Source organism: Castor canadensis, chromosome 9 (assembly GCF_047511655.1).
Source record: "Castor canadensis chromosome 9, mCasCan1.hap1v2, whole genome shotgun sequence".
Taxonomy (NCBI): Eukaryota; Metazoa; Chordata; class Mammalia; order Rodentia; family Castoridae; genus Castor; species Castor canadensis.
In genome coordinates, this window is record NC_133394.1 from 136,106,773 (window position 1) to 136,119,667 (window position 12,895).

Sequence of the window (12,895 nt, forward strand, 5' to 3'; positions counted from 1 at the left end):
ATCTGGTGAGGGCCAGTATGCCATGTCACAACATGGTCAAAACATGGTGACCAGCAAACACATGGGAGACTGAGAGAGAGACAGAAAGGGGCTGATGTACCCAAGTCCCTTAGCCACTAACTCACTCCACAATGGCACTGGTGCATTTATAAGGGCAGTCCTCAAGGCCTAACCACCCTCCCAAAGTCCCACCTTTTCATACTGTTACAATGACAATTAAATTCAAGAGTTTAGGAGGAGAAATTCAAGGTAGAGCATCCCAACCCTGGCTCCCCAAAATTCACATCCTTTTCACATCCAAAATAAATTCATTCGTTCCATCCCAAGGCCCATAAGCCTTCACTTATTCCAGCACAACTCAAAAGTCCAAAGGCCCCCTAAATCATGGCCCCATTCGCCCTGAGACAAATTCCTGGGGCCTGTGAGCCTGTGAAAGCAAAATGAGATCAGTACTTCCTGTATGGGAGGGTGGGGCAGGTACAGGATAGGCCACACCATACCTGAATGGAAAAATGCATGAGAAAAGAGGGTGACTAGTCCCAGGTAAGTCTAAAACCCGACAGCAAAAACAGCATTAAATCTTAAAAGCTGGACAGTGATCCTTTTTGACTCCTTGTGCCACGCCCAGGGTACACTGGGGTGATGGTTGGGCCTCCTTGACTTTGCTGCACTCAGCCCAGATAGCAGTTCTCCAACCTGCAGTTGTCACAACGTTCCAGTCGCTGTACAGTTCTGGGGTTTCAAGGGTGGCCTTGTCCCCGAGGCCCCTGCCACGGTGGGGGTCTGTGGCAGATCAAGCTCTGATCCCACATTTCTGCTGGGTATTGTCCTTATAGGGGACTCTGCAGTGGCTCTGCCCTGTGACAAGTGTCTTCCTGGGTTTCAGGAACATCTATTGAAACCTAGTTGAGGAAGCCGTGACCTATAGCTCTTGCTGAATTATCACCAGTGGCGCCAAGGTTTCTTGGTACCAAGGCTGATGGCTTATACCTTCTTCCAAGGGGCAGTCTGAGCCATGACTAGGGTAGTCAAGGAGTGTTTCCTGTTTGTGGGGAGCACAGGGGCAGCCAGCCCATCTTTTCTAAGAGCGACGGACAGGCAGCCTCAAAGACTCTAAGATGCTTTTGGGGTCTTCTCCCATGGTCTCCGTGAATACACCTGGCCCCTTGCAGCCTGTGCACAGCATTGTTACCATGCACTCAGTATTCTCTCCCCAATTGGCTTTTTCACTCTTTACATGGCCAAGCTGCAAATTTTCCAGATCTTTCTCCTCTGCTTTCCTTTTAAAAGCTTGTTTTAAGATCACTTCTTTCCTTCCACATTTCATTGTATGTGATAAAATGTAGCCATGCAGCAGCTCAAATGCTTTGCTGCATAGAGGTCTCTTCTGCCAGATATCCTATGTCATTGTTTTTAAGGACATGGTCACAATTCCACCAGGTTTTTGCAACTGCACAGCACAGGTGGCATTTACTCAAGGCCGTGTTCCTCTGTCCATCCAAGATGACATCAGAACAGCCTTTAATGTCTAGACTTCTACCGACATTTTGACCACAACCACTCGAGCATCTCTGAAAGCTTCCACACTTCCCTACAGCTTTCCTCCTCTCCAGAACCCTCATCAGAGGGTGCTTAAATGGTCCATCCACAGCAATCTCCATTTAGGTTTTTTCCTAGCCTGTTCCTCCAAATTCTTCCAGCCTCTACCCATCCCCCAATTCCAAAGTCACTTTTGTGTTTGTTATAGCAACAGCCTCACTTCTCTGTCCCAATTTTCTGACTTAATCTGTTTTCTGTTGGTATGACAGAATAGCACAGACTGGGTAATTTATAAACAACAGAAGCTTAGCTCACAGTTCTGGAGGCTGGGAAGTCCAAGAGCCTGGTGCTATCTGATGAAGTTGTGACCGTGTTGTGTCATAAAATGATGGAAGGACGAGAGAGCACATACAGGAGAGAGGGAAAAAGGGGACCAAATTGATCCTGTTGTCAGAAGCCCTTTCCATATTGGGGACATTCAAACCCTCGCAACCAAACAAGTTGCTGCCCTGAGAGTCACGCAGGTGGCTTCTTGCATTCTTTCTTGACCATCTATTCAGAGGAATGCTCTTAGTAATCTCAGCATTCAGTGTGTACGTGTTTTATCCTTTTTTCTTCCTTCCTTCCTTCCTTCCTTCCTTCCTTTCTTCCTCCCTCCCTTCCTTCCTTCTTTCCTTTCTTCCTCCCTCCCTCCTCCTCGTCTCCCCCTCCCTTTTTCATTGTTTTTGAGAGAAGGCCTCACTGTGTAGCCCAGGCTGGTCTCAAACTCATGGTCCTTCTGATTCTACCTCCCCAGTGCTAGATTTTACAGGCATGCACCACCTTGAAACCAAACCATCATTTTCCAAAGAGCAGAGAACTTGTCTGTCTTGTTCATGGTGGTTGTGGTGTACGACAGCTCCAAATGCAAAGTGTTCCATAAATGGCTGTTGGAAAGAAGGCTGGGGAAGGAAGCAGGGCTGCCTGAATGATTGGTAAACATTTTAACACTGGCAACCCTTGCATCCCATAGAGAGAGCTGCTTGTCCTAAAATACAGGTGCTCCTGGGAGAGGCAGCAGTTGACTGAAATGGATTCTGGCGTGTGAAGGACTCCTCCGAGACCCCCACACTGCAAACAGGCTCTAGAGAACGGGGCTGGGAAGCGAGGGCACGGAAAAGAGCTTCTCTGCTGTCACCTGGGCATGCAGATACAGGTGTGCACGTGGGCTGTGAGGATGCCCCCCCAACTCCTCCCACCCACGCAGAAGCCAATTTGCATGCATCACCATCAGGGTGCCCTTCATGGAGCATCCATCTTCCTTTTCATCAGGGCGGTGGGGCAAGGGAAGAAATACCTTTCAAGACCAGACATGAATCTTGCAGTAAACAAGCTTTACTGTGCTCTGGTGTGTAGGTTTTAACCCTTCCTGATACCCAAAGGGCAGACTGAAATGCTGGAATAATCTCTGTAAAGCTTTGAGCTAGGATGAGGAAATTCTAGGCATGATATAAACAAACATATCAAAAAGCATGAAAAGCCATCAGGACCCTTTTTCTCTTAAGAAGAGGCAAATGAAGCTCACTCTATTTCTTAGACCTCCTTTTCTTCCCTTAATACCTCCTTCCCTATCTCTCTCTGTCTGTCCCCTTTCTCTCCCTTCTTCATCATTCTTTCCAACTTTTCTCTCTCCAGTGTGTTTATTTCCTTCTGTCCCTCCCTTCCTTCCTCTCCCTTTCCCCCTCTTCCTTTTCTTCCTCCTTTCTTACTTCCCCCACCCTCCTCCTGACAGAATCATTCAGGATTCTAAGAGGAGCCAGGCTGAGAGCATGAACCTGGTGGAGGGGCACACGGGTTTCATAGGAGGAAGAGACTGAGGAGGGAAGCTGCCTTATGAAGTACCTACTGCACGCCAGGCACTGTGCCCACACCCCCCACTTACTGTTCCATTTTACTCCCCAACAAGCTACCTAGCAGTTGTTATTGTCTCTACCACAGACTCATCGTGAGGCTCAATAGACTACTTGCTCAGATCACACAACTATTGATAAAATATCTGTCAGACTCCCTTACCACCTAATTGTTTTGAATTTTATTCCAACTGAGAAATGTTTTCTTGCAGAAGCACATGCTGTGTTCTTTCACCCGAGCATCCACGACAAGATGAGGCTTATCACCTGAAATGTACTCATAGGCCAGCAAGTGGGAGGCCAAATATACCAGGAACCACACTACCCAGCCTAATCCAGAGCCAGACAAGTACTTCTCCCTGGGACCTCCCACAGGAAGCATCTCACATGCTGCTATAAGAAGCTGATGGAGCTCTAGAAGAATGGTGATCTGGTCTTTCAACACATAAGACCTGCAGCATGGACGAGTGTGTGGTCCTGCCTCAAAAGCACCTAGTGCTGGGCGCTGGTGGCTCACACCTGTAATCCTAGCTACTAAGGAGGGAGAGATCAGGAGGATCAGGATTCAGAGCCTACCCTGGTAAATAGTTTGCAAGACCCTATCTCAATAAAACCCTTCCCAAAAAAGGGCTGGTGGAGTGGCTTAAAGTGAAAGCCCTGAGTTCAAGCCCCAGTACCCACCCCTTCCCCCCGCAAAAGAGCACCCAGAGAGCCATCCATCATCCTTCATGTGGAACAACTTCTTCAAGCACATTGACATCCACCCAGGAAACACCACATTCTAGATGGGATGCAGCTGGCCTGCAGGCTGAGTGTGATGTCTTTGAGAAGATAGAGGCTGCAGGGGGGGATCAGGCTGTTTTTTGGACCCGAGTGAAGACATTGGCCATGGACCCCATCCTGGCCAATGCTAGGTTTTCGATGGTGATCTTGCCAAGGTGCCCACTGTGACCCTGACAGTGGGAACGGGCACTGTCATGAATACTAAAGAGGTGACGCTCTTATCACACGTTATCACACGTGCTCACACGTGTTATCACACGTGCTCACAGGCGCTTGCTCTATCCAAGGCCATTGAGGAGGGAGTGGACCCTGTGTGGACTGTGTCTGCCTTCCAGCGGCATCCCTGATCCATGTTTGTAAGTGATAAAGATGCCACCTTGGAGCTGAAAGTGAAGGCCATCAAGTATTTCAAAGGTTTAATGCTTGTTCGTAATAAGTTGGTGGATCCCCTGTACAGAATCAAGGAGAAGGAAGCCGAGGAAAGCCAGCCTTCCAAGAAACTGTATTGTGATTAGCTTGTGCTGGGACCTGGTATCAAGTACCTCATAAGTGCAGGCAGGTCTTTCTGGAAATGGTCTTTAGAATGGAATTGTTTTTCTTTAATATAGCATGGTTACTGCAGATAAGTGTGTGGCTATTACACTAGCAGCCTGGTCAGGGAGCTTAGCTATAGGGAGAATGACTTGTTTGTAACTTAATCAGAAAAAAATCTCTGAAAAATGTACTCTATCATTTTGATGACTACAACACCCACGTGAGGGCCTTTTAGCTTCTCTTCTGCCTCAGCCACAGTTTGCATGTCAACACACTCCCATAAGGAATTTCTGTTCTTATGAGCACTTACCTCGGGTGGGTGGGAATGAGGAGCTTGTGCACAACCTCTTTGAAGAGTCATGACAGCACCTTGTGAACAGCCCTGCTGTCCCTTTTTTAGAGAATCATCAGTCCAAATTTAGGAATAAACTCTTTATATATCTAATGTACAAGGGAGCTGTCCCTCTAGTCAGCACCAAGTACCAAGGAAAGAAAACTGTCCCTTACTTCCTTTCCCCAAGTGTTTTGTTGTTGTTTTTTTTTTTCTTGTTCTCACAGTTGGGTCTTTCAATGAACTAGAGGACTCCCTGAGGAGAATTTGAGTGGGTTGGGTTCTAAAGGTGGCTTTGCTGATAAACAAAGCCTCTAGGGACCCAGCAACAAATAGTTCTCTCCTTCAAGGACCCAAGAGGAGAAAGGCAGAAACCCTTTTCCCTCCAGAGCCCTGTGCTGTTATCAAAGGTCTCTTATGTAGTCATCAGTAAAGAGGAGTCTACAGGCAACAGACACTGCCACACTTTCAGTGCTATTTTTAGGCAGGGTGCTGGGCTGGTAAGCAGTCACCGTCCACTCCTGCCTCCTTCAGAGTCAAATGCCAAGACCTCACATAAGATGCTTCTAGTATTGTTTCCCCACTTAAAATCCCTGCTCCTGTCTTCTCAGGTTCCTGTGGAGTAGTTTGATGTTCTCAGAACATCAAGAAATAGAACCCTGGGCTCCTCTTATCTATCCTTCAGCCCTTCTTCCTGAGATGGACTACTGGTCTACCTTCTCTTTTCTACTCTTGAGCCTTCATGGAGTGGTTGCTTCCTCCTCCTCCCTCCTATGCCTGTTTGAAGCTATTGCTACTTATATCTGGGAAAGATTTTTCAAAGCCTGGCTCAGACCTTTCTTTAAGTGCTGTGTTTGGTACCAGCATTTCATCTTTACCTTTTATACTATACGTGACTGTGCCATCATTCTGTGTTAAGCTAATGGGTCAGTGGACTTGTTTACAATATGGGATTTTGTATTGAATCCAATATTTTTGAAAATATATAAATAAAAATGACATTGTGGCTGTTTACTGCCATGGAAGCATGTTAATGGTTTGTTATTAAGAGAGGAAAAACAGGTTTCAAACAATGTGTAAAACCCCATTTTGACAAATTAATACACAAACATGTGCGCATAAAAATTCATAAGGATGTAAAGAGCCAGTTTGCCTTTGAATAGCAGGATTGTAGGTGAATTTTACTTGCTTTTGCTTCTCGGTTTTCTTAACTATGTTCCTACAATGAGCCAACGTCTCTTGAGCGAATTGTTTTAATTTTTTTCTCTCTAAGAGTCATTTTTAGAATGACTGGAAAGCTTCTTTCTAAAACATTTTGCTTGAGGGCCCAGAATTTGGAAATGTCTCTGTTCTTTTTCATCCATTTCTGAACAGAGAAATAAAAATCCTAGCCCAAAACTCCCATTTGGCTAATACTGTTTCTTTTTCTAATTGCATTGTCAATCACTGATTAAAATGTAAGTGCCCGGAAACAGAAAACACATCCTTTTCCCCTGTGATCCAGGTATGGTGCTAATGAATATCCAAGAGGGCTCCATGGCCTCTCCTTACCCCTTTGGTCTTTCTTTACTTCGTCCCTATTTAACACCAGAAACTTGCTCTTTGGACATTTTAAGCTTAGAGAGTTTAGACAAGACTGGAACTTACTTTCTGCTTTGAATAAAATTAGAGTTTATTGAGTGAAGTGTTGAGTAAGCAAGACAAGGCGGGAGGAGTGTATTTATCCTATTTGGGAAAATACTTTTGAACTCTGTGTAGGATCCTTTTGTCCCCAGCTAATTAATGAATTAATGGACTCATTACAAATGATTATAATTCTGACTCGATTTGGCAGAATTTCTTCCTGGCAGTACTTTGCTTTCTGTTAGTTTATATAACTTGTCAGTATTGAAGGAAATACTTCTTTTCCTAGTAAATAAAGCATGGTTACTCGCTCATCCAAAACTTGCTCAAGAGAGTATGTGTGAGTCTTTTACACTCTTCTTGTTTTCAGGTTTTACTATGCTTTGGAACCTGTATATCCCTCCTTCAGACAAAATTATTATTATTCAAACCTACAAATGTTTGCTGGGCACCAGTGGCTCCCGCCTGTAATCCTAACTACTTGGGAGGATGGCATAGGGAGGATTGCAATCTGAGGCCAGCCAGGGCAAATAGCTCATGAGATCCTCATCTCCTAAATAACCAGAGCAAAAGTGCATTGGAAATGTGGCTCCAGCAGGAGAGTGCCTGCTTTGCAAACTAAAAAGCCTTTTTGTCCTTTTGTTTTTCACTGAACAATACTGCTTGTAACAGTGAGCTAAGAATGTAGTTCGGTGTAGAGTGCTTGCCTACTGTAGGCCAAGTCCTGTCTTCCACCACTAGTACTACTATGTGTGTGTATATATATATATATAAAATGTACCGGGTAATATATAATATATGGCATGAATTGAAGTATTAATCATCCCATTATATTTTTAGAATGTAAATGACATCAAAGTATGTAAAAGTAAAACCTGGATGTCCATCCCTGACTGCCTGCCCTTCATCTGTGCTAGGCATGGAGGTTTCTGCTCTGATGCAGCTGCAAGCACAGAGTGGGGGCTGGGCTTCCTCCCTCATTCGGCTTCTGGTGTCTGCATGCTGTCAGACCCTCTGATAGTCTGGTCTCAGAGGCTCCCTGGCCACTTGGTTACTAAATGCTAATTTGACACAGGTGGGGTTTTTCCAGTTTTGCAGAATGTTTTACTTTTTTGTGTCATCTCTGTTTTGGTGTGGCTTTTTTCCTAAAGCAAACTCTTTAATGGTATGTCTGTCAGGTAACTTTTTCTTAGGCTAAATAAAACAGGTCTAGGGTAAAGGTAAGAATTTACACAGCATAAAACTCTGGGACTCTAAAACTGTCCTACCAGAGATATGCTGTCCAGTAAGGTAGCCAGGAACATGTGGCTTTAAGTCAAAATAATATTTAGCAGTCAGTTTCTCAGCCACTCCAGCCACATTTCAAGGCCTCAGTCACTCCATGAAGCTCCTGGTTGTATATTGAACAGCACGATGGAGGACATTTTCACCTTTGCAGAAAGCTCTTTTTTTCTTTTTTTTGATACTGGGGATGGAACCTAGGGCCACCCACATGCTAAGCACACAGTCTACCACTGAGCTACACCCCCAAACCCCATTGCATATTATTTCTGTTGGATAGTGAGGCTCTAGTGTGCAATGTGAGTTGAGACCAATACCTCAAAACCAGGGCTGGTGGAGTGACTCAAGTGGTAGAGAGTCTGCTTAGCAAGCATGAGGCCCTGAGTTCAAACTCCAGTACTGACCAAAAATAAAAACCTCAAAACCACTAATAAAACACCTTTGCAATCTCTATGTTCAAGTTTGGGCTGTGACACCTTACACTTTGTGCAGGAGGCCAAAACCTACTCCAGACATGTCTCTTCTGCTACCATTGTAGAAGAGGCCAATCCTAGAGCTGGGCACCTTAAACAGCACTGGTTACTTTATTATGTCCTCCAGTTCTGGGGCCTGGACTCAGCAGAGCAGTCCCTGCCAGGAGTCTTTAGGTGATGGCAGATTAGTGGCTGTGGCTGGGGTCTGGGAGAAGGCTGGGCTCTAGGGTCTGGTGGCTGATGTGGATGTTGACTGGGACCTCAGCTGAGGCCTGTCCTGGAGGAGATGGTGACTTCTTTTCGCCACGTGGCCTAGGAAGTCACATTCAGCATCACACACACATGTGCCAGGCCTCCCACATTCAAGGTCAGGACAATAAGTGCTTGCTTCTCACCATGGAGGGTGGGAGGTGAAATGGCTTAGAAAATGCCCTCTGCCGAAGTTCTCTGAGACAGACAAAGGATCTGTCTTTGAGTCACTTCCCTCCTGGACCTGGGCCTTGACTGCATGTTGGAGCCCCAGCTAGAAATTGGTCATGTTAAAGAAAAACTTGAATAGCATAACCTCTGTGTGCTTTGTCCAGCCAGAGCAGAAATTCTACATCCTTTTTTCGTTCTTTCTTTTTGACACAGGGTCTCACTATGTGATCTAGACTGGCCTTAAACTTGTGCTCCTCCTGCCTCAGCTTCCCAAGTGTTGGAATTACAGGCATGCACCACCCACCTGGCTGGAATTCTAACTCTTTATCACACCACCGGTCCTCTTGGCAATATGGTAAAATCTATGTATTTTGCAGGCTACAGTTTTGAAGTGCAAAATGTAAAAAAAAAAAAAAAACAGGATTACAGAATAAACCAGGTATATGGAAACAGCTAAATTATTAGTCAAATTATAACTTAGTAATATCTAGCAAGCCCTCACATCAGATCCTAGAAGTATGATAATTTCAAAGTCGTGATGAGTGTAAATGAAATTTATAGTTATCGTCCGTAACAATTATAATATGACATGAAAAGATTTGTGATTTCTATTGATGACAAATTCATAAGCACTGCCAGCACTATTGTGGTTTGTTACCTTTGTTCATATCAAAAGGAAATGCTAAATTTTGCTTAAAGCCTAGAAAAAATAAAGCCATGATATTTCTGTTCTCCAGATTTTCAGATCCTTGAGTCTTGGAGCTCAGGGCAGGAGCCATGGGCCGGAGCTCATCACAGAGCAGAGCAGCGAGAAGAGCCTGGGAGAGCAAGGAGTCGTGTAGCCTGGGCATAGGAAGGCAGGTGCTAAACTGCTCTAGTGTGAAAATAAGATCTGGACCTTGGAGGAGAAGGTTCTGGAAGGACAGAAAGGTGTGTGTCTTGGTCAAACTGGTCTCAGGTGAGGCCTGAGGAAAAAAAATCCCTGTTGTTGCAATAGCCAAGGCACCATTGCCCACCCCCAACTGTGGCATTCCCAGTCCTTCATTTTGCTTCTCATTCCAGCTAATAGCCTGAAATTGTTTCTCCTGGCCACACAACAAGCCACATCCCTTTCTGTCCCTGCCAGTCTAGACTGTCTTGCAGGACATGCTGCCAGAGCTCCTCCCTGAGCCAGCTGGTCTTGCCCTTCCTTGGGACTTGAGGGAACTAATTAACAGTATCTCTGTCCTCTGTGCCCCAATTCTAAATCAAACCATAGCCAAGGCATGCAGGAGGAGATGGATATCAAAATGTCTCCTTTATTTCAATTAAAAACTGGGCTGGAGGGTGTGGCACAGATGTGAGAGCTTCCTGCCTCTCCCAACACCACACACCACATTGTGAAGCTGGAAGTCTGCTAGGGAATGCTGGAGTCCCTGGCACAGTGACTTCTCCAGGACCCCTCCTGCTGGCCAGAGCAGTGATACAGAGGGATGAAGGCAGAGAGAGTGCACACACACATAGACACACTTAGCTTTGGTACTCTTGATACACTCATTCCTTCCAGACTAGAAGATGGTCCTGCAGCTGTCACCCACCAACCAGATATCTCATGCTACATCCAAGAGGAAAAATAAGGAATGTGGCAAAAGGCAGGAATGCTTAGAGGAAAAGATTCTCCCCTCCAATACTCACATTCTGAAGTCTTACTCAGGCTTAATAATAGTTGTAGTTATTAATCATTATTATAATTATTGATAATTGGAAAGGGCTCCCTCCCTTGTGATAGGTGTTAGAGTAAAATGTTCATATATAATCTCATTTTAATCTTCACAACAAACCTCTGGCTTGGGAGGTTGAACCCTGTGAAATTGCCACTATCTGGTCATTTTGACTTAGAAAAATGGTAGTTTTGCACCATCAACAACATGTGTTGGTGAGGATGTGAGGATAAAGGAACCCTTGAACACTGCTGGTGGGAATGCAAGCTAGTGCAACCACTCTGGAAAAAAATTTGGAGGCTTCTTAAAAATCTAAACATAGATCTGCCATATGATCCAGCAATACCACTCTTGGGGATATACCCAAAGGAATGTGACACAGGTTACTCCAGAGGCACCTGCACACCCATGTTTATTGCAGCACTATTCACAATATCCAAGTTATGGAAACAGCCAAGATGCCCCACCACTGACGAATGGATTAAGAAAATGTGGTACTTGTACACAATGGAATTTTACTCAGCCATGAAGAAGAATGAATCTTATCATTTGCAAGTAAATGGATGGAACTGGAGAACATCATTCTGAGCGAGGTTAGCCAGGCTCAGAAGACTAAAAATCATATGTTCTCCCTCACTTTAGATCTAGGGCAAATACAGCAATGTGGTTGGACTTGGATCGTATGACAAGAGGAGAGCACATATGGGAGGTTTGGGGATAGGTAGAAAACCCAAAACATGAAAGAGTTTGATGTCCCCACTGTAGAGGAACTAATATAGAAACCTTAAAGCGACACAGGTTAAACTGAGCAGGGGATCAGGAACCAAGGTAAAGATCAATTAGAGATGAATCAACTTGGGTTGTAACACATGTGTACATGGAAGCAATGCTAGGAATCTCTCTGTATACCTATCCTTATCTCAACTAGTAGAAAACACTTTGTCTTCCTTATTATGCTTATGTCTTCTCTTCAACAAAATTAGAGATAAGGACAAAAAAGGTTCTGCCTGGAAGTGAGGGGGGAGGGGGGAGAGAGTGGGGAAGGGGGGGGAGAAAGGCGGGGATAATGACCCAAACAATGTATGCAGATGTGAATAAATGAATGATATAATAAATTAATTAATTAATTAAAGAAAAATGGCAGTTTTGTATCGTTCCATCTAAAGGCTTCCCCCTCTTTAGCAGGTGAGGCTGCTGAGCTTTGTAAAAGGTAAGTGTGTTGCCAAGGACCACAGAGCCAGTAGGTGATCCTTGTGGAACTTTAATTCAGGCCGACTCCACTGCCTCTGCGGGGAACTGCAAGCAAGTTAAGGGTGCCAATGCACCTGGAAGGCCCCGGGGGATCTGAGGCTCATTCAACAGTACAGCAAACACCTACCTTCTCTCTTGCCACGGATTAAGAACAAAGTGATCTAGTACTGACTTGTACATATACAGTAAGTGCTTAATAAATATATTGCGTGCAGGTTAATACCAAGGCTCATTCTTACCTATGAACACCAACTGGCTTGCAGAAGCTTCCAGCCTTGCTGTATCCAGCCCTTTGCCGTGTGGAGCTCATCTGCGCACATGCTTGGTGCTGGCCTGCTTCCTTGCTAAGCACCTGATTAAGGGCAGAAACCGATGACTTAGCCTGCTTGGAGCCATGCATCTCCTCTGCTCAGAATTAAGTCAGCTTACAATAGTAATCAGGCCACAGTGGGAGCAACCTAGGGACAATTTAGAGAAATGCTAGCGATTAAGAGGCAGGGCGATATGAGATTCCTTTGTGCATTGTTTCTGAGAAGGAGCCCTTCCTGGGTTTTCATCCCCATCATAAAACCCTCCCAAGAAGCAGGTCTGTAAGAGGTACCACCTGACTCAGAGTGGTGGAGGGGCTCTGGCAGGGAGACCAGCCCTAAGGCTGGCAGGCTATCTTTGCAGCATGTCAGCCCTTCTCTCCAGTTTCCCACAGCTAAGGTCTGGCCACGTGGCAACTCTGACTCCTAAGCATCTTTGGGGTGTGCCCACTTCTGCTGCTTAGATGGAAGGATACTGCTGCCACAGCAGAGTTCAGTTGACAATAATCTCTTCCCCAGGTCACTGATCTGTTACAAACAAAAGTGCAATTGTGTCATCCCTGTTTTAGTCCAGCCATGGACTCTGGGCCTCCCTTGTTCCTTAAATAAGTCAGTCTTGACAAAGCATCCATCTACATTGCTCCTCCTTTGGGAACATTCTCCCTGTCTCCTCTCATCCCAGTCCCATTACCTCAGAGACCGCCCCTGTCCTCCCTAGGACACTTGTATGACCCTGTGCCTCCTCCACACCCCATCAGCATTT

At 45.3% G+C, this 12,895-nt stretch overlaps 1 pseudogene; it reads left to right on the forward strand.

Moving 5' to 3' along the window:
* The window catches only part of LOC141410824 (glucosamine-6-phosphate deaminase 1-like), a 45,738-nt pseudogene extending 41,012 nt beyond the window's left edge, over positions 1 to 4,726 (forward strand).
* Positions 4,727 to 12,895: the final 8,169 nt, after the last annotated feature.